General features: G+C 47.9%; 1 long non-coding RNA gene across 2 annotated transcripts; it reads left to right on the plus strand.

Moving 5' to 3' along the window:
- Nucleotides 1–22,774: 22,774 nt before the first annotated feature.
- Nucleotides 22,775–25,400, plus strand: LOC119318016. 2 transcript variants are annotated; one of them, XR_005153887.1, is made up of 3 exons: nucleotides 22,775–23,147; nucleotides 23,231–24,113; nucleotides 24,254–25,400. It is a non-coding gene; the product is annotated as an uncharacterized LOC119318016 (long non-coding RNA). The 2 variants fall into 2 exon arrangements; XR_005153886.1 differs by having other exon boundaries at nucleotides 23,231–25,400.
- Nucleotides 25,401–26,346: the final 946 nt, after the last annotated feature.

Genomic DNA, 26,346 nt, shown 5'->3' on the forward strand with positions numbered 1-26,346 from the left:
ATGCTACACATATTCATAGTGTGAATACCAAAAGATGTAAGGTTGATAATGATAGTCCCACATACTTGTGGCACTGCCGCCTTGGTCACATAGGTGTCAAACGCATGAAGAAGCTCCATGCAGATGGACTTTTAGAGTCTCTTGATTACAAATCATTTGACACGTGCGAACCATGCCTCATGGGTAAAATGACCAAGACTCCGTTCTCAGGAACAATGGAGCGAGAAACCAACTTATTGGAAATCATACATACAGATGTGTGCGGTCCAATGAGTGTTGAGGCTCGTGGTGGTTATCGTTATGTTCTCACCCTCACCGATGACTTGAGTAGATATGGGTATGTCTACTTAATGAAACACAAGTCTGAGACCTTTGAAAAGTTCAAGGAATTTCAGAGTGAGGTTGAGAATCAACATGACAGGAAAATCAAGTTCTTGCGATCAGATCGTGGGGGAGAATACTTGAGTCACGAATTTGGCACACACTTAAGAAAATGTGGAATAGTTTCACAACTCACGCCGCCTGGAACACCTCAGCGTAATGGTGTGTCCGAACATCGTAATCTCACTCTATTAGATATGGTGCGATCTATGATGTCTCTTACCGATTTACCGCTATCATTTTGGGGCTATGCTTTAGAGACTGCCGCATTCACTTTAAATAGGGCTCCGTCGAAATCCGTTGAGACGACACCGTATGAATTATGGTTTGGGAAGAAACCTAAGCTGTCGTTTCTAAAAGTTTGGGGATGCGATGCTTATGTCAAGAAACTTCAACCTGAAAAGCTCGAACCCAAGTCGGAAAAATGCATCTTCATAGAATACCCTAAAGAAACCATTGGGTATACCTTCTACCTCAGATCTTTGTTGCCAAGAATGGATCCTTTCTGGAGAAAGAGTTTCTCTCGAAAGAAGTAAGTGGGAGGAAAGTAGAACTTGATGAAGTATTGCCTCTTGAACCGGAAAGTGGCGCAACTCAGGAAAATGTTCCCGAGGTGCCTGCACCGACTAGAGAGGAAGTTAATGATGATGATCATGAAACTTCAAATCAAGTTGCTACTGAACTTTGTAGGTCCACAAGGACACGTTTCGCACCAGAGTGGTACGGCAACCCTGTCTTAGAAATCATGTTGTTAGACAACGGTGAACCTTCGAACTATGAAGAAGTGATGGCGGGCCCGGATTCCGACAAATGGCTGGAAGCCATGAAATCCGAGATAGGATCCATGTATGAAAATGAAGTATGGACTTCGACTGACTTGCCCGATGATCGGCGAGCCATAGACAATAAATGGATCATTAAGAAGAAGACAGACGCGGATGGTAATGTGACCATCTATAAAGCTCGGCTTGTCGCTAAGGGTTATCGACAAGTTCAAGGGGTTGACTACGATGAGACTTTCTCACCTGTAGTGAAGCTGAAGTCCGTCCAAATCATGTTAGAAATTGCCGCATTCTATGATTATGAGATATGGCAAATGGACATCAAAACAGCATTCCTTAATGGTTTCCTTAAGGAAGAATTGTATATGATGCAGCCGGAAGGTTTTGTCGGTCCTAAGAATGCTGACAAGGTGTGCAAGCTCCAAAGCTCGATTTATGGGCTGGTGCAAGCATCTCGGAGTTGGAACATTCGCTTTGATGAGATGATCAAAGCGTTTGGGTTTATGCAGACTTATGGAGAAGCCTGCATTTACAAGAAAGTGAGTGGGAGCTCTGTAGCATTTCTCATATTGTATGTGGATGACATACTGTTGATGGGAAATGATATAGAATTCTTGGAAAGCATAAAGGCCTACTTGAACAAGTGTTTTTCAATGAAGGACCCTGGAGAAGCTGCTTATATATTAGGCATCAAGATCTATAGAGATAGATCGAGACGCCTCATTGGTCTTTCACAGAGTACGTACCTTGACAAGATATTGAAGAAGTTCAAAATGGATCAGTCAAAGAAGGGGTTCTTGCCTGTATTGCAAGGTACGAGATTGAGCACGGCTCAAAGCCCGACCACGGCAGAAGATAGAGAAAAGATGAGTGTCGTCCCCTATGCCTCGGCCATAGGGTCTATCATGTATGCTATGCTGTGTACCAGACCTGATGTAAACCTTGCCGTAAGTTTGGTAGGTAGGTACCAAAGTAATCCCGGCATGGAACACTGGACAGCGGTCAAGAATATCCTGAAGTACCTGAAAAGGACTAAGGAAATGTTTCTCGTTTATGGAGGTGACGAAGAGCTCGTCGTAAAGGGTTACGTTGATGCTAGCTTCGACACAGATCTGGATGACTCTAAGTCATAAACCGGATACGTGTATATTTTGAATGGTGGGGCAGTAAGCTGGTGCAGTTGCAAGCAAAGCGTGGTGGCAGGATCTACATGTGAAGCGGAGTACATGGCAGCCTTGGAGGTAGCACACGAAGCAGTCTGGGTGAAGGAGTTCATTACCGACCTAGGAGTCATACCCAATGCATCGGGCCCGATGACTCTCTTCTATGACAACACTGGAGCTATTGCCCTTGCCAAGGAGCCCAGGTTTCACAGGAATACCAGGCATATCAAGCGTCGCTTCAACTCCATTCGTGAAAGTGTTCAAAATGGAGACATAGAAATTTGTAAAGTACATACGGACCTGAATGTGGCAGATCCGTTGACTAAACCTCTCCCTAGAGCAAGACATGATCAACACCAGAATTCCATGGGTGTTCGATTCATCACAATGTAACTAGATGATTGACTCTAGTGCAAGTGGGAGACTGTTGGAAATATGCCCTAGAGGCAATAATAAAATGATTATTATATTTCCTTGTTCATGATAATTGTCTATTATTCATGCTATAATTGTATTATCCGGAAATCGTAATACATGTGTGAATACATAGACCACAATGTGTCCCTAGTGAGCCTCTAGTTGACTAGCTCGTTGATCAATAGATAGTCATGGTTTCCTGGCTATGGACATGGGGATGTCATTGATAACGGGATCACATCATTAGGAGAATGATGTGATGGACAAGACCCAAACATAAGCATAGCACAAAGATCGTGTAGTTCGTTTGCTGTAGCTTTTCTGAATGTCAAGTATCATTTCCTTAGACCATGAGATTGTGCAACTCCCGGATACCGTAGGAGTGCCTTGGGTGTGCCAAACGTCACAACGTAACTGGGTGACTATAAAGGTACATTACAGGTGTCTCCAAAAGTGTCTATTGGGTTGGCACAAATCGAGACTGGGATTTGTCACTCCGTATGACGAAGAGGTATCTCTGGGCCCACTCGGTAATGCATCATCATAATGAGCTCAGTGTGATCAAGTGGTTGATCACGGGATCATGCATTACGGTACGAGTAAAGTGACTTGCCGGTAACGAGACTGAACAAGGTATTGGGATACCGACGATCGAGTCTCGGGCAAGTAACGTACCGATTGACAAAGGGAATTGAATACAGGATTGATTAAGTCCTCGACATCGTGGTTCATCCGATGAGATCATCGAGGAGCATGTGGGAGCCAACATGGATATCCAGATCCCGTTGTTGGTTATTGACCGGAGAGTCGTCTCGGTCATGTCTGCTTGTCTCCCGAACCCGTAGGGTCTACGCACTTAAGGTTCGGTTACGCTAGGGTTGTAGAGATATGAGTATGCAGTAATCTGAAAGTTGTTCGGAGTCCCGGATGAGATCCTGGACGTCACGAGGAGTTCCGGAATGGTCCGGAGGTGAAGAATTATATATAGGAAGTGTAGTTTCGGCCATCGGGAAAGACTCGGGGTCGTCAGTATTCTACCGGGACCACCGGATGGGTCCTGGGGGTCCACCGGGTGGGGCCACCCATCCCGGAGGGCCCCATGGGCTGAAGTGGGGAGGGGAACCAGCCCATAATGGGCTGGTGCGCCCCCCCCCCCCCTTGGGCCCCCCTGCGCCTAGGATTGGAAACCCTAGGGTGGGGGCGCCTCCACTTGCCTTGGGGGGCACTCCACCCCCTTGGCCCCCGCCCCCTTGAGAGATCCCATCTCCAGGGCCGGTGCCCCCCCAGGGGGCCTATATAAAGGAGGGGGGAGGGAGGGCAGCCGCACCTGAAGTCTTGGCGCCTCCCTCTCCCCTGCTATACCTCTCCCTCTCGCAGAAGCTCGACGAAGCCCTGCTGCGATCACTGCTGCATCCACCACCACGCCGTCGTGCTGCTGGATCTTGATCAACCTCTCCTTCCCCCTTGCCGGATCAAGAAGGAGGAGACGTCATACTATTGTATGTGTGTTGAACACGGAGGTGCCGTCCGTTTGACACTTGGTCATCGGTGATTTGGATCACGGCGAGTACGACTCCATCATCCCCGTTCTCTGAACGCTTCCGCTCGTGATCTACAAGGGTATGTAGATGCACTCCTCTCTCCCTCGTTGCTAGATGACTCCATAGATTGATCTTGGTGAGGCGTAGAAAATTTTAAGTTCTGCTACGATCCCCAACAATGGGGTCGTGGCAACAGCCCTGCCGCCTAGCGGGCGATCACTATTGACAGTCCCCGTCACATCTGGTTAATGGCGCGCCGGTCCCGGGGGAGGGGTTGGCCGACTCTCGGGGGCCGACTCCCAACGGGTCCGACTGGTGACGCTCTCGCCGTCTTCTGGGCTCCCACTGACTAGTGGGACCCACCGCCCCAGGGTCGTACAGACAAGCCGCCGTGGGTGCATGCAGGATTCTGCCCACTAGTGCTGATGTCAAGGCCGGCATGGCAACAGTGCCGCGCCGGACGGAGATCTCCGCGGGTACGGCGTACTGTGGCCATGCCTGCCCCTGGAAAGGGGGGTGAGTGGGCTTTACTGTAGCCACTCCCCGTCCCATCCCTCTTGATGAGGGCATGGGGTTTGTTGGAGTCACGGGCCGACTCCCCAAGGCCGGCTTCTCTGGAAGTCGTTAGTCTGGAGTCAGCTCATCCTGAAGTCGTCCCCGGGACTCGGCCGTGAGTGTGCAGTCGGTTTGTAACACCCCGGATGTAATTTACCTAATATGTACTCCAACTCTTGCCGTTTCCGGCGTTAAGTTATTTTATTTTCTCGGGTTCGGGTTTTTGTCTCCGTGTGTTGTTGTTGTTGTCATGCATCTCATATCATGTCATCATGTGCATTGCATTTGCATACGTGTTCGTCTCATGCATCCGAGCATTTTCCCCGTTGTCCGTTTTGCATTCCGGCGCTCCGTTCTCCTCCGGTGGTCATTTCTACCTTCTTTTCGTGTGTGGGCATTAAACATTTCCGGATTGGACCGAGACTTGCCAAGCGGCCTTGGTTTACTACCGGTAGACCGCCTGTCAAGTTTCGTACCATTTGGACTTCGTTTGATGCTCCAACGGTTAACCGAGGGACCGAGAAGTCCTCGTGTGTGTTGCAGTCCAACACCCCTCCAATTTGGCCCAAAACCCACCAAAACCCTCTCCATCATCTAGAGCGTTCGATCACGATCGCGTGGCCGAAAACCACACCTCATTTGGACTCTCCTAGCTCCTCCTATGCCTATTTAAAGGTCCCCTCTGAGATCCACGTTTCTTCTTCCCCCCGAAACCCTAGATCCATTTTTCCCCGCCGCCGCCGGACGAAATCTCGCAGGCTGGACATTGTCCGACCCGCGCTGCCGCCGCCACACGTCCGCCGCTCGCCCGGTCCACTCCAGCGCCGCCACGTGGCACCGGCCACCGCCTCCCGCCGCCGGCCCACGAAGCCCGAGCCAGGCCACCCGCCTTCGCTCCACTCCGGCGCCGTAGCTCCTCACCGGTGAGCCCGCGCCGCCTCCCTCATCCGCCGGCGCTGTCCGTCTCCCTCCGCTCCGGCGACCGCCCGCCGCCGCAGGTCGCCGCCTCGTCGCCCTCGTCATCCGCGCCAAGTTCCCCTCCGGTCGGCGAGCTCCTCGGCAAGTCCAGCGACATCTCCTGCCACTCCAGGGATTCCGACGAACCTCGGGCGCGTGCACCCCGGATCTGGATTTGTGTGGTGACTAGCACAGGCTTGCAAAGTGGTGCATTCGTTAATGCTGATTTCAGGGACTTAGCAATTCCACAAAGTCCTTGATCTGTTTTTATCATTATGCCATATGTTCATGTTGTTTCCTAGTGATCCGTGCCTCTTTTGAGGATGATCAGTAAGGATGATTTGTTAATCTTGTAGTGCTCTATCCATCCATTTCTTTGTTTGCAATTATGGAGCAACCTAGCTTGAGTCAATCGAGCTCTACTTTTGCTATTTCGTGAATCTGGGCAGATTGTCTACTTGTTAGCGATTTTGCCGAGGATGTTGTAGTTGATCCGTGCATGCTATGTTATTGTTCTTGCCATTTCTGGGTTGTATAATGTGTATTCTTGATGGGTGTATTCTTAGTTTGTCATGACTTGCTCTGTAGTGAGTGCATCGAGCTCGTAAACATGCCTACTTGATATCTGAATTGCATGCTCCAGTTTTTCACAAAGTGTGTGATCTGATTATGTTTTTTCCATGTTCACATGCTTGCAATTATATTTTCTGATCCCTTTTGGCTCAAGGTCACTAAGGGACTTTTGTTAAGCTCTTTGAGTAGCTCCATGCCATGCTTTACTTTGCCATGTTAAGTTCTTGTAGCATATAGTTTTCGTGTTCCAAAGTGTGCTACCTGGTCTAAAATTCCAGACAAGTGTTAATTTCACCAAGTCCGAAATCTGTTTACCAATTGCACTTTTGCCATGCTTGTTTGAACCTGTTAATGGATGAATTGGCCGTAGCTTAGTGTTCATATTTTGTTAAGAATCATGAATGGATCTCTGCCATGTATTTTGTTGCCATGTTTGGGTGTTGTAGCATGTTTGTCTTGTTGCATTTAGATGGCTACTTGCTGTTTATCGCAGACCGGTGTCATATTTGTTTTGCTTGCCATTTCTAAACCGTGCATCCGATTCCGGTGATCTTTATATCGATTTCAACCGAAATCACCTCACCTTTCCAGTGGCACACTTGGATTTCCATGTTGAGGCCAGGTTCATTCATTCCTTGTCAAATCTTGCATATGCATCACATTTCGCATCCCGCATAGCATACCATGTTTGCATCATGTTGTTTGAGCTTTGCACATGGTTGATTGTGTTCCTATTGCTTGTTTCTCTTGTTTGGGTAGAGCCAGGAGACGAGTTTGCTCTTTTGCCAACTTTGTAGGCAAGATGATCATACCCTCGAAATCACTTCTATCTTTGCTTTGCTAGATGCTCGCTCTTTTGCTATGCCTATGATACGATGCCTACCACTTGCTTATCATGCCTCCCAAATTGCCATGTCAAACCTCTAACCCACCATGTCCTAGCAAACCGTTGATTGGCTATGTTACCGCTTTGCTCAGCCCCTCTTATAGCGTTGCTAGTTGCAGGTGAAGATTGGAGACCGTTCCTTGTTGGAACATTGTTTACTTGTTGGGATATCATTATATTATCTTGTTATCTTAATGCATCTATATACTTGGTAAAGGTTGGAAGGCTCGGCCTCTCGCCTAGTGTTTTGTTCCACTCTTGCCGCCCTAGTTTCCGTCATATCGGTGTTATGTTCCCGGATTTTGCGTTCCTTACGCGGTTGGGTGATAATGGGAACCCCTTGACAGTCCGCCTTGAATAAAACTCCTCCAGCAATGCCCAACCTTGGTTTTACCATTTGCCACCTAGCCTTTTTCCCTTGGGTTTCGCGGACTCAAGGGTCATCTTTATTTTAAACCCCCGGGCCAGTGCTTCTCTAAGCGTTGGTCCAACCTAGAGCACCGTGCGGGGCCGTCCCTTGGCAACTTGGGTTACGTTGGCTCCCGTACGCTTAGCTTATCCGGTGTGCCCTGAGAACGAGATATGTGCAGCTCCTATCGGGATTTGTCGGCACAGCGGGTGGTGTTGCTGGACTTGTTTTACCATTGTCGGAGTTATCTTGTAGAACTGGGATGCCGAGTCTGATCGGAATGTCTCGGGAGAAGGTATATCCTTCGCTGACCGTGAGAGCTTGTCATGGGCTAAGTTGGGACTCCCCTGCAAGGATTTGAACTTTCGAAAGTCGTGCCCACGGTTATGGGCAGATGGGAATTTGTTAATGTCCAGTTGTAGATAACTTGAACCTAAACTTAATTAAAATGAATCAACTGTGTGTGTTACTGTGATGGTCTCTTCTCGGCGGAGTCCGGGAAGTGAACACGGTGTTGGAGTAATGCTTGCGCAGGTTGTTCTCTAGTTATTCGTTCGCGCTTTGCCTTCTCTTCTCGCTCTCTTTTGCGAACAGGTTAGCCACCATATATGCTAGTCGCTTGCTGCAGCTCCACATATTTACCTTGCCTTACCTATAAGCTTAAATAGTCTTGATCGCGAGGGTGCGAGATTACTAAGTCCCTGTGGCTCACAGATTACTTCCAAACCAGATGCAGGGCCAGGCGACTCTGTTCCAGATGATGCGCTTGAGCTCAAGTGGGAGTTCGACGAGGACTCACGCCGTTACTATGTGTCTTTCCCTAATGATCAGTAGTGGTGCCCAGTTGGGGCGATCGGGACCGTGTCGCATGTTGGGTTGATCTTTTATTTTGGCACCATAGTCAGGCCATGAGTGATTGGATGATGTAATGCTATTTATGTACTTTGTTTGATGTGGCGAGTGTAAGCCAACTATGTACCTTCCCCTTTTATTATCTATATTACATGGGATGTTGCGAAGATTGCCTTACTTGCGACATTGCTTTCAATGCGGTTATGCCTCTAAGTCATGCTTCGACACGTAGGAGATATAGCCGCATCGAGGGCGTTATAAGTTGGTAATCAGAGCCTTCCCCGACCTTAGGAGCCCCCACTGCTTGATCGTTTTTAGCAGCCGTTGTCGAGTCTAGAAAAATGTTTTGAGTCATTTAGGAATTGTATATCGGAGAGTTTAGGAATTCTTTTTACTCCCCAGTCTCTTCATCGCTTTGGTAAGGCATCCTGACGTAGAGTTTTGACTCTTCTCTTCTCAAATTTCACAAAAAAAATTAGGATCACGCGGGTATCTTGGAATCGTTCCGATTGATTTGTGACGAGAACATTGTTCTTGGTGCCTCCTGTCATTTAGGGGTTGTGGCAGTGTCCCGGGGAGTTGAGCTCCGAGGTGTTGTCGTCACAATTTTATTGTTGCAGTTCTGGAATACCTGAGTTTAGTATGCCGACATCGAAAATCTCTTTTATGCAGTTGTTGGTGAGATAACCTCGACGCCACCCAGTACTGGGGCGGGAGTTCGGGAGTATTGCCATAACTTGTATAACGGATGCTTTTCGAAGGTTGAGGTAGATGGTTTCCGAAGTTTTTCTCGGTTATGTGTTGAAGGATGGATACAACTGGATGTAGGATTTGCTAGATTTGGGTGAGATATTATGCTTCCCCTATATCCCCAACACCTGATTGCATAACCGGAAAGGTTTGGGAGTTTCATAGGTGGGAATTCTTGTAGCTCTAGCTTTTCTTCTACGGATATTTGGTTTGAGATTGGGATTTCTTACCGAGTATTCGTTCTTGCTCCGTTCCTTGCTGATTTATTCCTCTACCTAAATTCTAAGTGGCTTCTCAATTTATGGATATGTGACCATTTCAAGTGGAATGCATTCGTTCTTATGTTTGGATGTGAAGACTATATGTTGCAATTTCAACCCGTTTGATTCAGCTTCAAATGTTATCTGTCAATGTGCTAACGGATGTCACCCTCTTTAGGATGGCTCCCGCTAAGAGCAACAATCAGAATCAGAATCAGGATCCGCCACCACCTCCCCCTCCTTCGGAGGCATGGCAAGTTGTGATGGCTGCTACCAATGCAAACACGCAGTTGATCATGCAAATTCTTCAAGAGCGCAATCAAGCGAACCAAGGCAACCAAGGCAACAATTAGAATCACTTTGCTACACTCAACCACTTCCTTGCTAACCAGCCAAAGACCTTCAGCAATTGTGTTGAGGCAACTGATGCTGACGATTGGCTTGTGGACTTATGCAAGCATTTCAAGTGCAGTAACGTCAGGCCTGAGGACTTTGTCAAGTTCGCTTCCTTCCAACTCAAAGACCAAGCTGCAGAATGGTTCCAGCAGTACAAAGATTCCAGAGGAGGCCGTGTGATTACCTGGGATGAATTTCGTCAAGACTTCAAAGCTCATCATATTCCTCAGAGCGTGGTTGAAAGCAAGCGTGAGGAATTCCGCAACCTGAAGCAAGGCTCTTTGTCTGTCTATGACTACAACAAGTTGTTTTAGAAGCTCGCCCGCTTTGCTAAGCAGGACGTCCCTGACGAGAAGAGCATGATATACCAGTTCAGGGGTGGTCTTAGAGAAGAAATCCAGCTAGCTCTTGTTCTCTTTGAGCCCTTGAGGTATGATGAGTTCTACAACATGGCATTGAAGCAAGAGGCTGCCCAACTGAAGTGTGATGCTTCCAAGAAGCGAGTCAGAGATGCTACTCCTTCTTCCTCTACTCAAGTGGCCAAGCAGCAGAAGTATTGGCTTCCTCCTCCTCCGTTCCATCAACTGTATCAGAAGAGCAAAGGTGGTAGTGGATATTCCCACCCACCCAACCCTGGCTTTCAGAACAAGACTTCGTCTCAAGCTCCAAGATCGAGTGCGCCGTATCACCGTCCGCCTTCAGAGGTCACGTGCAACAAGTGCCAACAGAAGGGTCACTATGCCAACAAATGCTTCAAGCAGAGGCGTCTCCCTCCTCCTCCTCCTGTGAGATCGGCAAGTACAGCTATGGTCAAGCATAACCCCAAGCACGCTAAGGTCAACTTGCTAAATGTAGCTCAGGAAGAGGACTCGTCAGATGTCATCATGGGTAACTTTCCAGTTAACTCTATTCCCGCAAAAGTTCTTTTTGACACTGGTGCATCGCATTGTTTCATGTCAAGATCATTTGTTTCCAAGCAGGACTTCGTTTCGCAAATGTTGGGTAAACCTATGGGAGTGGTTGCTCCGGCTAAGTCTATGAGGGCTACTTCAATAGTCCCGGATGTTTCTATCATGATGGGTGATTTCAAGTTTCTGGCTTCTCCAATGGTCCTTGGTAACTCGGATATTGATCTTATTCTCGGAATGGATTGGCTTTCTAAGCACAAGGCTCGGCTTGATTGTGCTGCCAGGCAAATTCAATTAACTCATTCGTCTAAGGATGTAATTGTCTTTGCCGCTAATGACGATACAATCCATCTGTTTTCTCTCAATGAGAAGGGTGAACTGGATGCCATCTCGCAAATTCCAGTCGTTTGCGAATATCAAGACGTCTTTCCAGAAGAGCTTCCAGGAATGCCTCCGCACCGGCCAGTTGAATTCGTCATCGATCTTAAGCCTGACACGGAACCGGTTTGCAAACGTCCTTACAAGCTCGGACCTGAAGAGTTGAAGGAGCTGAAGAAGCAACTCGATATTCAAGAGCGAATGGGTCTCATCCGACCTAGTTCTTCTCCGTGGGGTTGTGGTGTTCTTTTTGTGAAGAAGAAGGATGGAGCGGACAGACTTTGTGTTGACTACCGTCCATTGAACAAGAAGACTATCAAGAACAAGTACCCACTTCCCAACATCAACGAGCTGTTCGAACAACTCAAAAGTGCCCAAATATTCTCCAAGCTTGATCTCCGTATGGGTTATCACCAGATTCGAATCCGTGAGCAAGATATTCCCAAGACAGCTTTCAGGACAAGCTATGGTTCATATGAATACACTGTCATGTCTTTTGGCCTCGTCAACGCTCCTCCGACTTTCTCTCGCATGATGAACTTCATCTTCAACGCCTACACCAATGACTTTGTTTTGGTCTATCTCGACGACATTCTGGTCTTTTCGAAGAACAAGGAAGATCATGCCAACCATTTGCGTTTGGTACTCGATAAGCTCAGGGAACACCAGTTCTACGCCAAGTTCTCCAAGTGCGAATTTTGGCTCGATGAGGTTCTTTATCTTGGGCATATCATCTCTGCTAAGGGCATTGCGGTGAATCCTGAGAAGGTGTCCGCAATTGTGAATTGGGAACCACCTTAGAACATGAAGCAACTACGTAGCTTCCTCGGTCTCGCAAGCTACTGTCGAAGGTTCGTTGAGAACTTTTCAAAGATCGCGAAGCCTCTTCCAAACCTTCTCCAGAAGCACGTCAAGTACGTTTGGTCTCCGGAATGTGACATTGCTTTCAACACTTTGAAAGAGAAATTGGTCACTGCTCCAGTTCCGACTCCTCCTGATGAATCCAAACCGTTCGAGGTCTTCTGCGATGCCTCTCTTCAAGGTCTTGGTGCAGTGTTGATGCAAGAGAAGAAAGTTGTGGCTTATACCTCTCGCCAGTTGAAGCCTAACGAGAAGAACTACCCCACTCATGACCTCGAGTTGGCGGCAGTTGTGCATTCTCTTTTGACTTGGAGACATCTCTTATTGGGAAGAAAAGTGGACATCTTCACTGACAACAAGAGTCTCAAGTACATCTTCACTCAGCCTAATCTCAACCTCAGGCAAACTCGATGGGTCGAAATGATTCAAGAGTATAATCCAAGTATCGAGTATACTCCAGGCAAGGCCAATGTGATTGCTGACGCTTTGAGCAGAAAGGCTTATTGCAACAGTCTGATTCTCAAGCCTTATCAACTCGAGCTTTGTGAAGCTTTCCACAAACTCAATCTGCAAGTTGTTCCTCAAAGTTTCCTCGCCAACCTTCAAGTCTCTCCTACTTTGGAAGACCAGATTCGCGAGGCTCAACTTCTTGATGCTATGGTGAAGAAGGTGAAGATTGGGATTGCCAAGAGTCAACCCAAGTACAAGTGCTACCGCCTTGATGACAAGGATACTCTCTTCTTCGAGGATCGTATTGTTGTGCCCAAAGGTGATCTTCGTAAGGTTATCATGAACGAGGCTCACAATTCACTCCTCTCCATCCACCCTGGGAGCACGAAGATGTATCAGGACCTCAAGCAGGCTTATTGGTGGACTCGAATGAAGCGCGAGATTGCTCAGTTCGTGAATGAGTGTGATGTCTGCAGAAGAGTGAAGGCAGAACACCAAAGGCCACCTGGTCTCCTCCAACCTCTTGCCATTCCAAAATGGAAGTTTGACCACATTGAGATGGACTTCGTCACTGGGTTTCCAAAGTCCAAGCGTGGCAATGATGCTATATTCGTTGTCATTGACAAACTCACTAAAGTGGCTCACTTTCTGCCTATCAAAGAGTCAATCACTGTAGGTCAATTGGCGGAGCTGTATACCTCTCGAATTGTCTCGCTGCACGGTATTCCATAGGTGATCTCTTCAGACCGTGGCAGCATCTTTACGTCCAAGTTTTGGGATTCTTTTCAGAAGGCCATGGGCACCAACATCCGCTTCAGCACAACTTTCCATCCTCAAACTAGTGGTCAAGTTGAGCGTGTCAATCAGATTCTTGAAGATATGCTCAGGGCTTGTGTGATCTCCTTCGGCATGAAGTGGGAAGATTATCTTCCATATGCTGAATTCTCCTACAACAACAGTTTTCAAGCAAGTTCAGGCAAGGCCCCATTCGAAATTCCGTATGGCAGGAAGTGCCGTACCCCTCTCAACTGGTCTGAAACCGGTGAACGTCAACTTCTGGGAAATGATTTAATCATAGAGGCAGAGGAAATGTGCAAAGTCATTCGAGATAACCTCAAAGCAGCGCAATCACGCCAGAAGAGCTACTATGATAGTAAGCACCGTGATTTGGCTTTCGAGATCGGAGATCATGTTTACCTCCACGTCTCTCCAATGAAAGGTACTCGTCGCTTCGGTATCAAAGGGAAGCTTGCCCCTAGATACGTGGGACCTTTCAAGATCGTCAGCAAGAGAGGCGATCTCGCCTATCAACTCGAGCTTCCTTCAAACTTTGCAAATGTGCATGACGTGTTCCATGTCTCTCAGCTCCGCAAGTGCTTCAAGACTCCTAACCGCACCGTCAACTTCGAAGACATTGATCTCCAAAAAGATCTCTCTTATCGTGAGCACCCCGTGGCTATTCTTGAAGAGACTGAACGCAAGACTCGCAGTAAGTCAATCAAATTCCTCAAAGTCAAGTGGTCACACCATTCCGACCGTGAAGCCACCTGGGAACGCGAGGGTCACCTCCGTTCTGAGTACCCGGCGTTCTTCCAGTCCTAGATCTCGGGACGAGATCCTTTTGTAGTGGTGGAGTGTTGTAACACCCCAGATGTAATTTACCTAATATGTACTCCAACTCTTGCCGTTTCCAGCGTTAAGTTATTTTATTTTCTTGGGTTCGGGTTTTTGTCTCCGTGTGTTGTTGTTGTTGTTGTCATGCATCTCATATCACGTCATCATGTGCATTGCATTTGCATACGTGTTCGTCTCATGCATCCGAGCATTTTCCCCGTTGTCCGTTTTGCATTCTGACGCTCCGTTCTCCTCCGGTGGTCATTTCTACCTTTTTTTGTGTGTGGGGATTAAACATTTCCGGATTGGACCGAGACTTTCCAAGCGACCTTGGTTTACTACCGATAGACCGCCTGTCAAGTTTCGTACCATTTGGACTTCGTTTGATGCTCCAACGGTTAACCGAGGGACCGAGAAGGCCTCGTGTGTGTTGCAGCCCAACACCCCTCCAATTTGGCCCAAAACCCACCAAAACCCTCTCCATCATCTAGAGCGTTCGATCACTATCGTGTGGCCGAAAACCGCACCTCATTTGGACTCTCCTAGCTCCTCCTATGCCTATTTAAAGGTCCCCTCCGAGATCCACGTTTCTTCTTCCCCCCGAAACCCTAGATCCATTTTCCCCGCCACCACCGGACGAAATCTCGCAGGCCGGACATTGTCCGACCTGCGCCGCCGCCGCCACGCATCCGCCGCCCGCCCGTTCCACTCCAGCGCCGCCACGTGGCACCGGCCACCGCCTCTCGCCGCCGACCCACGAAGCCCGAGCCAGGCCCCCGCGGCCCAGCTCGTCGCCGCCTCGCTCGGCAGGCGCACTTCCCCCGAGCGCCGCCCGCCTTCGCTCCACTCCGGCGCCGCAACTCCTCACCAGCGAGCCCGCGCCGCCACCCTCATCCGCCGGCGCCGTCCTTCTCCCTCCGCTCCGGCGACCGCCCGCCGTCGCAGGTCGCCGCCTCGTCACCCTCGTCATCCGCGCCAAGTTCCCCTCTGGCTGGCGAGCTCCTCGGGAAGTCCGGCGACATATCCGGTCGCTACAGGGATTCCGATGAACCTCGGGGCGCGTGCACCCCGGATCTGGATCTAAGATTTAAATCTCCGGGTTGACTTTCCGTCCCTAACCCTAATTATTTTGCTATGTTCATCGTGCCGTAACTTTGCATCCGTAGATCCGTTTTGGGCATGTAGCATATCAAAATGTTCGCCTCAGAGAGCAACTCATTTCATCTCATTGCATCATTTTCATTTGAGTTCATCTTGATGCCCGAAATGCTGTTGGAAGAGTGCTATTTGAGTTAATTGTCAGATCTGCTGCTCCAAATAGCTATTTGTCATTTTTGCCATGATTAATGTGCGCATGATGCCCCTGAGCTCTACATATGTTTTGTTATATGCTTTGCCATCTTTCCAGAGGTGCCATCCATGTATTTTTGTGATTTGTGTGGTGACTAGCACAGGCTTGCAAAGTGGTGCATTCGTTAATGCTGATTTCAGGGACTTAGCAATTCCACAAAGTCCTTGATCTGTTTTTATCATTATGCCATATGTTCATGTTGTTTCCTACTGACTCGTGCCTCTTTTGAGGATGATCAGTAAGGATGATTTGTTAATCTTGTAGTGATATATCCATCTATGTCTTTGTTTGCAATTATGGAGCAACCTAGCTTGAGTCAATCGAGCTCTACTTTTGCTATTTTGTGAATCTGGGCAGATTGTCTACTTGTTAGCTATTTTGCCGAGGATGTTGTAGTTGATCCGTGCATGCTATGTTATTGTTCTTGCCATGTCTGGCTTGTATAATGTGTATTCTTGATGGGTGTATGCTTAGTTTGTCATGAATTGCTCTGTAGTGAGTGCATAGAGCTCGTAAACATGCCTACTTGATATCTGAATTGCATGCTCCAGTTTTTCAAAGTTTGTGATCTGATTATGTTTTTGCCATGTTCACATGCTTGCAATTGTATTTTCTGATCCCTTTTTGCTCAAGGTCACTAAGGTATTTTTGTTAAGCTCTTTGAGTAGCTCCATGCCATGCTTTACTTTTCCATGTTAAGTTCTTGTAGCATATAGTTTTCTTGCTCGAAAGTGTGCTACCTGATCTGAAATTCCAGACAAGTGTTAATTTCACTAAGTGAAATCTGTTTACCAATTGCACTTTCGCCATGCTTGTTTGAACCTGTTAATGGATGAATTGGTCGTAGCTCAGTGTTCATCTTTTGTTAAGCATCATGAATGGATCCCTACCATGTATTTTGTTGCCAAGTTTGGGTGCTGTAGCATGTTTGTCTTGTTGCATTTAGATGGCTACTTGCTGTTTATCGCAGACCAGTGCCATATTTGTTTTGCTTGCCATTTCTAAACCGTGCATCCGATTCCGGTGATATTTATGTCGATTTCAACCGAAATCACCTCACCTTTCCAGTGGCACACTTGGATTTCCATGTTGAGGCCAGGTTCATTTATTCCTTGTCAAATCTTGCATATGCATCACATTTCGCATCCCGCATAGCATACCATGTTTGCATCATGTTGTTTGAGCTTTGCACATGGTTGATTGTGTTCCTCTTGCTTGTTTGTCTTGTTTGGGTACAGCCGGGAGACGAGTTCGCTAACGAGGAGCCCGTTGAGTTTGCTTTCGAGGATCCAGTCAACTCTGACAACTTTGAAGGCAAGATGATCATACCCTCGAAATCACTTCTATCTTTGCTTTGCTAGATGCTCGCTCTTTTGCTATGCCTATGCTACAATGCCTACCACTTGCTTATCATGCCTCCCAAATTGCCATGTCAAACCTCTAACCCACCATGTCCTAGCAAACCGTTGATTGGCTATGTTACCGCTTTGCTCAGCCCCTCTTATAGTGTTGCTAGTTGCAGGTGAAGATTGGAGACCGTTCCTTGTTGGAACATTGTTTACTTGTTGGGATATCATTATATTATCTTGCTATCTTAATGCATCTATATACTTGGTAAAGGGTGGAAGGCTCGGCCTCTCGCCTAGTGTTTTGTTCCACTCTTGCCGCCCTAGTTTCCGTCATATCGGTGTTATGTTCCCGGATTTTGCGTTCCTTACGCGGTTGGGTGATAATGGGAACCCCTTGACGGTCCGCCTTGAATAAAACTCCTCCAGCAATGCCCACCCTTGGTTTTACCATTTGCCACCTAGCCTTTTTCCCTTGGGTTTAGCGGACTCAAGGGTCATCTTTATTTTAAACCCCCGGGCCAGTGCTTCTCTAAGCGTTGGTCCAATCTAGAGCACCGTGCGGGGCTGTCCTTGGCAACTTGGGTTACGTTGGCTCCCGTACGCTTAGCTTATCTGGTGTGCCCTGAGAACGAGATATGTGCAGCTCCTATCAGGATTTGTCGGCACAGCGCATGGTGTTGCTGGACTTGTTTTACCATTGTCGGAGTTGTCTTGTAGAACCGGGATGCCGAGTCTGATCGGAATGTCTCGGGAGAAGGTATATCCTTCGTTGACCGTGAGAGCTTGTCATGGGCTAAGTTGGGACTCCCCTGCAAGGATTTGAACTTTCGAAAGCCGTGCCCGCAGTTATGGGCAGATGGGAATTTGTTAATGCCCGGTTGTAGATAATTGAACCTAAACTTAATTAAAATGAATCAACTGTGTGTGTTACCGTGATGGTCTCTTCTCGGCGGAGTCCGGGAAGTGAACACGGTGTTGGAGTAATGCTTGCGCAGGTTGTTCTCTAGTTATTCATTCGCGCTTTGCCTTCTCTTCTCGCTCTCTTTTGCGAACAGGTTAGCCACCATATATGCTAGTCGCTTGCTGCAGCTCCACATATTTACCTTGCCTTACCTATAAGCTTAAATAGTCTTGATCGCGAGGGTGCGAGATTGCTGAGTCCCTGTGGCTCACAGATTACTTCCAAACCAGATGCAGGGCCAGACGACTCCGTTCCAGATGATGCGCTTGAGCTCAAGTGGGAGTTCGACGAGGACTCACGCTGTTACTATGTGTCTTTCCCTGATGATCAGTAGTGGTGCCTAGTTGGGCGATCGGGACTGTGTCGCATGTTGGGTTGATCTTTTATTTTGGCACCGTACTCGGGCCATAAGTGATTGGATGATGTAATGCTATTTATGTACTTTGTTTGACGTGGCGAGTGTAAGCCAACTATGTACCTTCCTCTTTTATTATCTATATTACATGGGATGTTGCGAAGATTGCCTTACTTGCGACATTGCTTTCAATGCGGTTATGCCTCTAAGTCGTGCTTCGACACATAGGAGATATAGCCGCATCGAGGGCGTTACATGGTTGCCTTGCCGTCGACTTCTCAGAAGGCGGCTCTTCGTCCTGGGGTCTTGAGGGGTGCGGCCTGCCCCGATGTCTTGAAAGGTTCAGGGACTCGGGTTAGCCTACCCGTGTCCCATTACTCCGCTAGTAGTCCCCGAAGCTGATGAGGGCGCCGCGGATGATCGACCGAGGAGCCTCAGCAGTTTCTCTTTCCGGGTGCCCGAGACATGGATCTTGCTTGACTTCTGCCGAGCCGACTAGAAGGAGTCGGACTCGCTCAATTCTAACTTGTATAATATTTCGGACGCCGCGACGGGATCCAAGTGGCGTGCTAGCTAAGCTTCCAGGCCGCCGCCCATTCTGGGCCCGTCACGTGGCAATACGCGGCCGGGACAGTCTGCCTACCCACGCGCGTGACGGGAGAGGCCCACAAGCGGGGCCCGCCATTACCGCGCCTCGGCACACGAGCGGATCCGCTGCGGCCTGAGCAGACGGTTGGGATTCCCGTGAAGTTACTGCGCGCAGTAACTTTGTCATGGAAACGTGGGGGTCGTGGGGTCGTGGGCGCAGTAAATCCCACGACCATCCCCTCGGCTTTGCAGCCCATGAGGCTATAAGTAGGGGGGAGGAGGGGGGCACGGCAGAGCACGCGCGACCCTCCTCCACGCTACTCCTTGCTCTTCTTCTTCTTCCTGTCCCTCTTGATGAGGGCATGGAGTGGGCTTTACTGTAGCCACTCCCCGTCCCGTCCCTCTTGATGAGGGCATGGGGTTTGTTGGAGTCACGGGCCGACTCCCCAAGGCCGGCTTCTCTGGAAGTCGTTAGTCAGGATTCGGCTCATCCTGAAGTCGTTCATGGGACTCGGTCGTGAGTGGGCAGTCGGTTGCCTTGCCGCCGACTTCTCAGAAGGTGGCTCTTCGTCCTGGGGTCTTGAGGGGCGCAGCCTGCCCCGATGTCTTGAAAGTTTTAGGGACTCGGATTAGCCTACCCGTGGCCCATTACTCCGACAGGAGCCGGGCAAACCCAACTATTAATCCAAGACATGATTCGGAGCTGATGGATACAATGCTATAAGTTCGGGGTGCCGCACTGTCGAAAGTGTTCGAACTTCTCACGCCGTATTATGGGGTAAACGAAAGCCCCTGGCGTGTTGACCGTACCAGAATGTACATGTGTAAGTTGTCGTAAATGAACATAGAAGAAAAAAGGGATGGATAATGCAATAATAGACTAATGCTATGCATTGTTATTTAAATAATACGTCGAAGCGTACTGATACAAGTAGTGCAATAAGCAAAAAAATAGGACTATTTGACATGTCCTATCCAAGGGCAAGCTGCGTATGGGTAGTAAAAAGCGGGTATATCGATTGTTATTAGAGACAACCTGGGGGTTCCCTTGTACGTCTTTGCTTCTTGCCTCCTTGGTTGTTCCTTCCCGTAATGTGTCCGGCAATCATACTGCTGGAAAGGGCTTCCAGAGAGTAAGGTCCTGAAAGAGAAAAAATGATGAAGGTATGCAGCCCCTAGGGCGGTTAAGCCGCATTGCGGGGACGTGCCCTGATCACATATTTTCAGTGCGTAATTATGTACATGCGGCACAGATTTCGTCGCTTGACTAGGACTGGGACGGGGGCCGAATTGCTAGGCGAGCTCTGAACGTGCCACGCGATCCTGTTGCAGGTTACTCCGGACTCGCTTGACAGTGTCCGGGGGCTGTATCGCCGAATTGGAGGCTTGCCTTAAAAGGCTGCTTTGTGCTTCTGCTGCGAGGGCCGCAGTGTGCTCTTCCGTGCGGAGCGAGTGTGTTTCCATTGACTGTTATGACCCCCTAAGTCCTGGCATCTTGAGCTTGAGGTATGCGTAATGCGGTACCACATTGAATTTTGCAAACGCGGTTCGCCCGAGCCGTGCGTGATAGCCACTGCGGAACAGGATGATATCGAAGATTAACTCCTCGCTTCGGAAGTTGTCCGGAGATCCGAAGACCACTTCCAGTGTGATTGAGCCTGTGCAATGGGCCTCTACACCTGGGATGACGCCCTTAAAGGTGGTTTTGGTGGGTTTGATCCTCGAGGGATCTATACCCATTTTGCGCATTGTATCCTAATAGAGCATGTTCAGGCTGCTGTCGCCGTCCATAAGGACTCGGGTGAGGTGAAATCCGTCGATGATGGGGTCTAGGACCAATGCGGCGGATCCTCCATGACAGATGCTAGTGGGGTGGTCCCTGCGATCGAAGGTGATCGGACAAGAGGACCATGGGTTGAACTTTGGGGCGACGGGCTCCATCACATAGACGTCCCTTAGTGCACGCTTCCATCCTCTGTTGGGAATGTGGGTTGCGTATATCATGTTCACTGTCTTCACTTGTGGGAGGAACCCCTTCTGTCCTCCCGTGTTCGGCGACCGGGGCTCCTCCTCGTCATCACTATGCAACCCCTTGTCCTTGTTTTCGGCATTCAACTTGCCGGCCTACTTGAACACCCAGCATTCTCTGTTGGTGTGATTGGCTGGCTTATCGGGGTGCCATGGATTTGACACGAGCGATCAAGTAATGATCCAAATTGGACGGGCCCGGAGTACTTCTTTTGAATGGCTTTTTCCGCTGACCGGATCTAGAGCCTCTGAATCCGGCATTGACTGCCGTATCATCGCGTTATCACTGTTGTTGCGGCGCTTGTGTCTGTTACGACGTGGTCTGCCGTTGGCATCTTTGGTATCTAAAGTGCCCGGATTCCTTGATGTTTTGTTGCTGCGAGCCAGCCAGCTATCCTCACCCGCGCAAAAGCGGGTCATGAGTGTCGTGAGAACTGTCATAGACTTCGGCTTCTCCTGGCCGAGGTGCCGGGCGAGCCACTCGTCACAGATGTTATGCTTGAATGCCGCTAAGGCCTCTGCATCTGGACAGTCGACAATTTGGTTTTTCTTAGTTAGGAACCGTGTCAGAATTGTCTGACCGATTCCCCTGGCTGCTGAGTTATATGGCTCAAGTCATCAGCATCTGATAGTCGCACATAAGTGCCCTGGAAGTTGTCAAGGAATGCGTCTTCCAAGTCCTCTCAACTGCCGACGGAGTCTGCTGGCAAGCTATTCAGCCAATGCCGAGCTGGTCCTTTGAGTTTTAGTGGGAGGTACTTGATGGCATGCAGATCATCAACATGAGCCATGTGGATGTGGAGGAGGAAATCCTCAATCCATACAACGGGATCTGTTGTACCATCATATGATTCGATATTTACGGGTTTGAAACCCTCCGGGAATTCGTGATCCATAACTTCATCAGTGAAGCATAGGGGGTGTGCGGCGCCTCTATGCCGGGCTATATCACGACGTAGTTCATATGAGTCTTGTCTGCTGTATTCAGCCTGGTTGGATTTACTTTTAGTGTATCAGGCGTGACGGTCATCATCCTGCGTTGGCGCGCGCCCCCATGACCCGTATATCGACCTTGCATGTTTTGCCCTGCTTTCCAATACGTCTCGCAGGTCCCATGTGTTGCCCCGGGCCTTGGTATTTTTGTTTGAGTGGCGACGGGGTGCAGGCTGAAATGCCTCTCTGGCTCGGCCACGAGGTGGCTGGTCAGCCGCATCATACACTAGTGATGTAGGTTTCAATGCTTCCTCCTCAAGTCGGGGTAGCGACCTGCACTTTGGGTAACTCTTGGATGGGTGCTCGAGTTCGTATTCCTCGGCCGCAAAGACTTCGGTCCATCTGTCTGATAGCAAATCTTGATCAGCTCGAAGCTATTGTTGCTTTTTCTTCAAGCTATTTGTTGTGGCTATAAGCCGGCGTTTGAAGCGCTCTTACTCGACGGGATCCTCAGGCACGATAAATTCTTCATCGCCGAGGCTCACCTCGTCTTCGGAGAGAGGCATGTAATTGTCCTCCTCCGATTCTCTATCTGCTGCCCGCTTTGGAGGGCTAGCTTATTCACCCTCCCGCTCTAAATCGTGCTGGAGGGTATTGTTGTCATCTTCGGCATTATCCGGAGTGTTATTGTCTTTTGTGCCGGTATCATTACTTTTGCTATGGCGGGACTTAGAGCGGCGCCGCTAACGTTGGTGCTTGCACTACACCACGACACCACAACAACGACATGCATCTGTTGGTAAAAGCGTACAACATTGACACTTTTTTTGTCCCAAACTATACCGACACACCGACTCTTGAGTGTTATACATCATTTTGACACATTATCCGTCGGTATATCTCAACGAACCACCAACGTAATTTCTGTTGGTAAATACCACCTTCAGTGGTAGAATATGCGTCGGCGATTCGACTCGATAGAAAAAGTGTTGGCATTTGTTATACCTGGCCCACCCATTTCGTCTCATCGCGCGCGGGCCAAAATCCAAGCGCCAAGCGCCTCGCGCTCCCGAGGCCCAAAATCTAGATATTTTGGAAGTCCCCCTCCACAACAAGTCAAACCCACCATCTTCCTCACGCACACACATACCTAACAAAAATCCCCACCTAGCCGCCGCCACCGCTCAGCCGATTCGATCGCCGCTGCCAATCCCACCCCCGGTGTTGAATCCAGAAGCTCTCGTCGATTCTGTTGTGCCTCCCCAACAACCGCAGCCTGAGGTGCCACGAGGCTACCCACTCACCTGGTGGGTGCCGCCGCCCGCTGGTTCGCTCGCGTCGCTGACTCTCCCAACTCCGGCCATCCCTCCCGCATCCAGCATCCCATGGTATTGATCTCCACCATCGGCGACCCGCGCCTTGCCCTGCCTCTAGATCCAGCCGCTGCAGGTAAGATTGAATGCCCATTTCTTTCTCTTTTCTTATGTTACTCCTCGTTTCCTTATGAATCTGAGTGCTTTGAGACCCTGCAGGTCCCATGATGATGAACTGTAACTGATCTGGTTGATTCGTCAAAGTTCGGAGAATTTCAGAGGGTCGACTAATTCGTGGCTTATTTTGTAATTAGAAATAAATTACGTATTTAGTTAATTTCTGGGAAGATTCTGTATATATTTGACCCACACCAAGAACTTGAACATTGCGATCCATAATCTACTGCACCTCGTAGAGCTCATTACTAAACATGGAAAGGTTCCTTTGGGTATTGGTATCCAAATACATTTTCCTGGTTTTCTGTATGAACGTGTCTAGTTGATGAAAGCATATGGCCTTGCAACACTTTCAGTTCAACTATCATTGAACCTCTCTCTATCGCGCTGCACACACCCCAATCTAGACCTAGGTCACAGGCTCACAGCTAATGGCAGTTATATTCTTGATTACTGCTTATCTGAATTCTCTAGGAAAAAAGAATACAATAAGCGATTGTTTGGTTTTAACATGGCTGGGTGTGGTTCTGCGGTATGCAACTCAGTAGCTTTGAGGTCTGCCTTAATGTTTTAGCATGGCTATCCTAAATTAATAGGAATAATATTCAGATTTCAAGTATACAGTATACACTCTGTGAGAAAACAACATACTAAGTTTCCGCCAACCAATAAGTGTAGATGCAACTGACATTTAGGGTTGTAAACTGCCTGTGGCAGGTCCTACAAGCCTACCACAAGTTTATTTTTGGTAGGCAACTCATCAATGACTTTTTTTCTTCTTTCTGAAATTCTTTATTTTTAATTACTGTTGAAATAAATTTGTCAGCTGAGGAACTTGCCTATGGCCCGCAGAGAGAAGACATATTTGTCAAAGAACATACTTGTAAAAGTGTAGTTCCCCCTACAGCAAGCAGAGGCTCTAATTGTAGGTTACATGTACCATGCATCATGTGTTTTCTAAATAATGATGTGCATGTGACTGAATATCAGTTGATGACAAGTATCGGTTGAACTGACTTCATTGTAGAAATAACTAGAGGTGCCTCACTTGGTCTGTTTTTGCAGAAACAATTTGATGATTCGGCAAGTGGCATTTCCTCAAGCAAGCCAAAATGTGAGAACGCCCTTGCTTCATAATTCTGTTTCTCCACCTGTGGTACAATGCTTAGTTATCAGTTTTGTTAAATCATATCCAGAACATATGTACACTAATTCAATTTTGTGTGGCCCTCCAATTCTCGGAGATTGTAGCACAAGATGGCAGTGAGGAACTTCTAATGTATATGACTTTTTGTTGAACCGGTAGGTATTATGCTTGTGAACTTTTCCTGTCATATGACACTTCTAATTTCGATAGTTAATCTAATGGTGTGTAAAACGTGCATGGAAACAAAATGTTCTCTTCACAGCTTCACTTCTATGTGTGGTATCAGATATTGAATGGTATTGTGTGAATAAAGGGCATTGTGTGCTTCCCTGCTATGTGTGGTGTCATGCTTTGTTCAGAAAAAAATATGTTTAGAATGGGGAAAAGGGTCTTCAGTTTGAACCAGACACTTGTTTTTCTTTCAGGTATCCTTTTAATTTTCTTGTCAGGTTTCATGCTTCATAACTTAGCACACACACTACAGTTTGTAATGTCATTATAAACATTGGATGCATTGGACTGTCATAATACCTAGTTTCTATCAAAACTGATAATAATTAAGGCACAACATGGTGATAGAAAATCTGGGTTAAGTAAGAACATTCAATCATTGGTTTCTATGTTTATATATGTGTAGCAAAACCCTAATTATCATGCAAATAGTATCAAGTCCCGAGCCTTATCATGGCAGCTAGCAGAAAATGTATGGTTTAGTTTGCAAGCACATTCATGTGAATATTATTCCAGCAGGAATGCCCATCTTGTGCTCGGCTGCTTGCTTGATTGAACGCTTGTGCTGCTACCTGCTTGACTGAACGCTTGTGTTGTTGCTTGCTACACATGAATGATTACTGCTTGGCTGCTTAATGTTGGGTAGCATGGCATCTGGAAGGATCAATCACATGGGTCTGGAGGACCAGTCAAGCACTTGAAAAATAAGACGGCAAATGGGGCTGTATTATCTCTTTCTCATTATTTTTTTGTCTTAACTCTATATCACATAGCATATTTTCTATTTAACTTTATATATATTCGCCTTATCATTGAATGGCTATTTTTAGAAAATTCTGTATCCCATGTCCGCATGTGCACATTGCCATGTCTCCGTCCCTGTATCCATGCTTCTTTGCTTATATCTTGTGCAGTGATGCTCTCTGTGCGAGTGTTTTCCTTGTATTTTTGTTCAAATTAATAAGCTAGGTGGTACAAATGATCATAAGTATGCCGGTCCTGGTAGCTAAAGGTAAGTTTGCTATCATTTTTAGATCAGCCCAAAAAGGATTAACTAATATTTCCAGGGTAGCAAATTATGTAGAGGTTTAGATTTTTAACTAGAGCAGATTGTAATACATGCAAACCTCTATTGTATAGTACACGTTTTTTGTAGCATCCATGAACCGGAACATAATCCCAGTCCTATAAATGGATTTGTTTTCACCTAGTACACTTAATGCTACAACATATATGACTGCATGTATATTTACAAGTACATAATTGTTTGCTATTTCTAAGGCTGCTGCCAGTCCATTGTACATCTTCTATTTCTCTGATTTATCTTTAATTGGACTTGATGGCTACTACAAATTTTAATAATTCCACTATCGCACGATGGTTTTGAGTTTTTGAAGGGCAGCTTCGATGGACTCAAGGGATACGCTGTGGGCCAGATGATGAAGAGTCGCCGCGGCAAGCTCTACATCAACAACACGGGATGGGGTCCCGAGGCCGATTCAATCGATATGGGTACTGAGTCCCCTTTGGTGGGATTCACGTCTTCATCGGCAAGATCGGCGAATCGGCCCTCGAGCCGGACATCTGCACCGACATCATTGAAACGGCTCGGCGTGTGCAAGTTCTTCTCCGGTTCAGCTCGAGGCAAGGCATGCTTTTGTAGGTGTCGTCCATGGATAGGGGTACGAGGACGGACCGGTGTCCGATGGAGAAACCATAGTCAACTCTTATGACGAGTCTTTTGGAGAAATCGAATCGCTCTACCAGTTGCAGGACGGCC

The sequence above is a fragment of the Triticum dicoccoides genome, chromosome 6A, assembly GCF_002162155.2.
Source record: "Triticum dicoccoides isolate Atlit2015 ecotype Zavitan chromosome 6A, WEW_v2.0, whole genome shotgun sequence".
Taxonomy (NCBI): Eukaryota; Viridiplantae; Streptophyta; class Magnoliopsida; order Poales; family Poaceae; genus Triticum; species Triticum dicoccoides.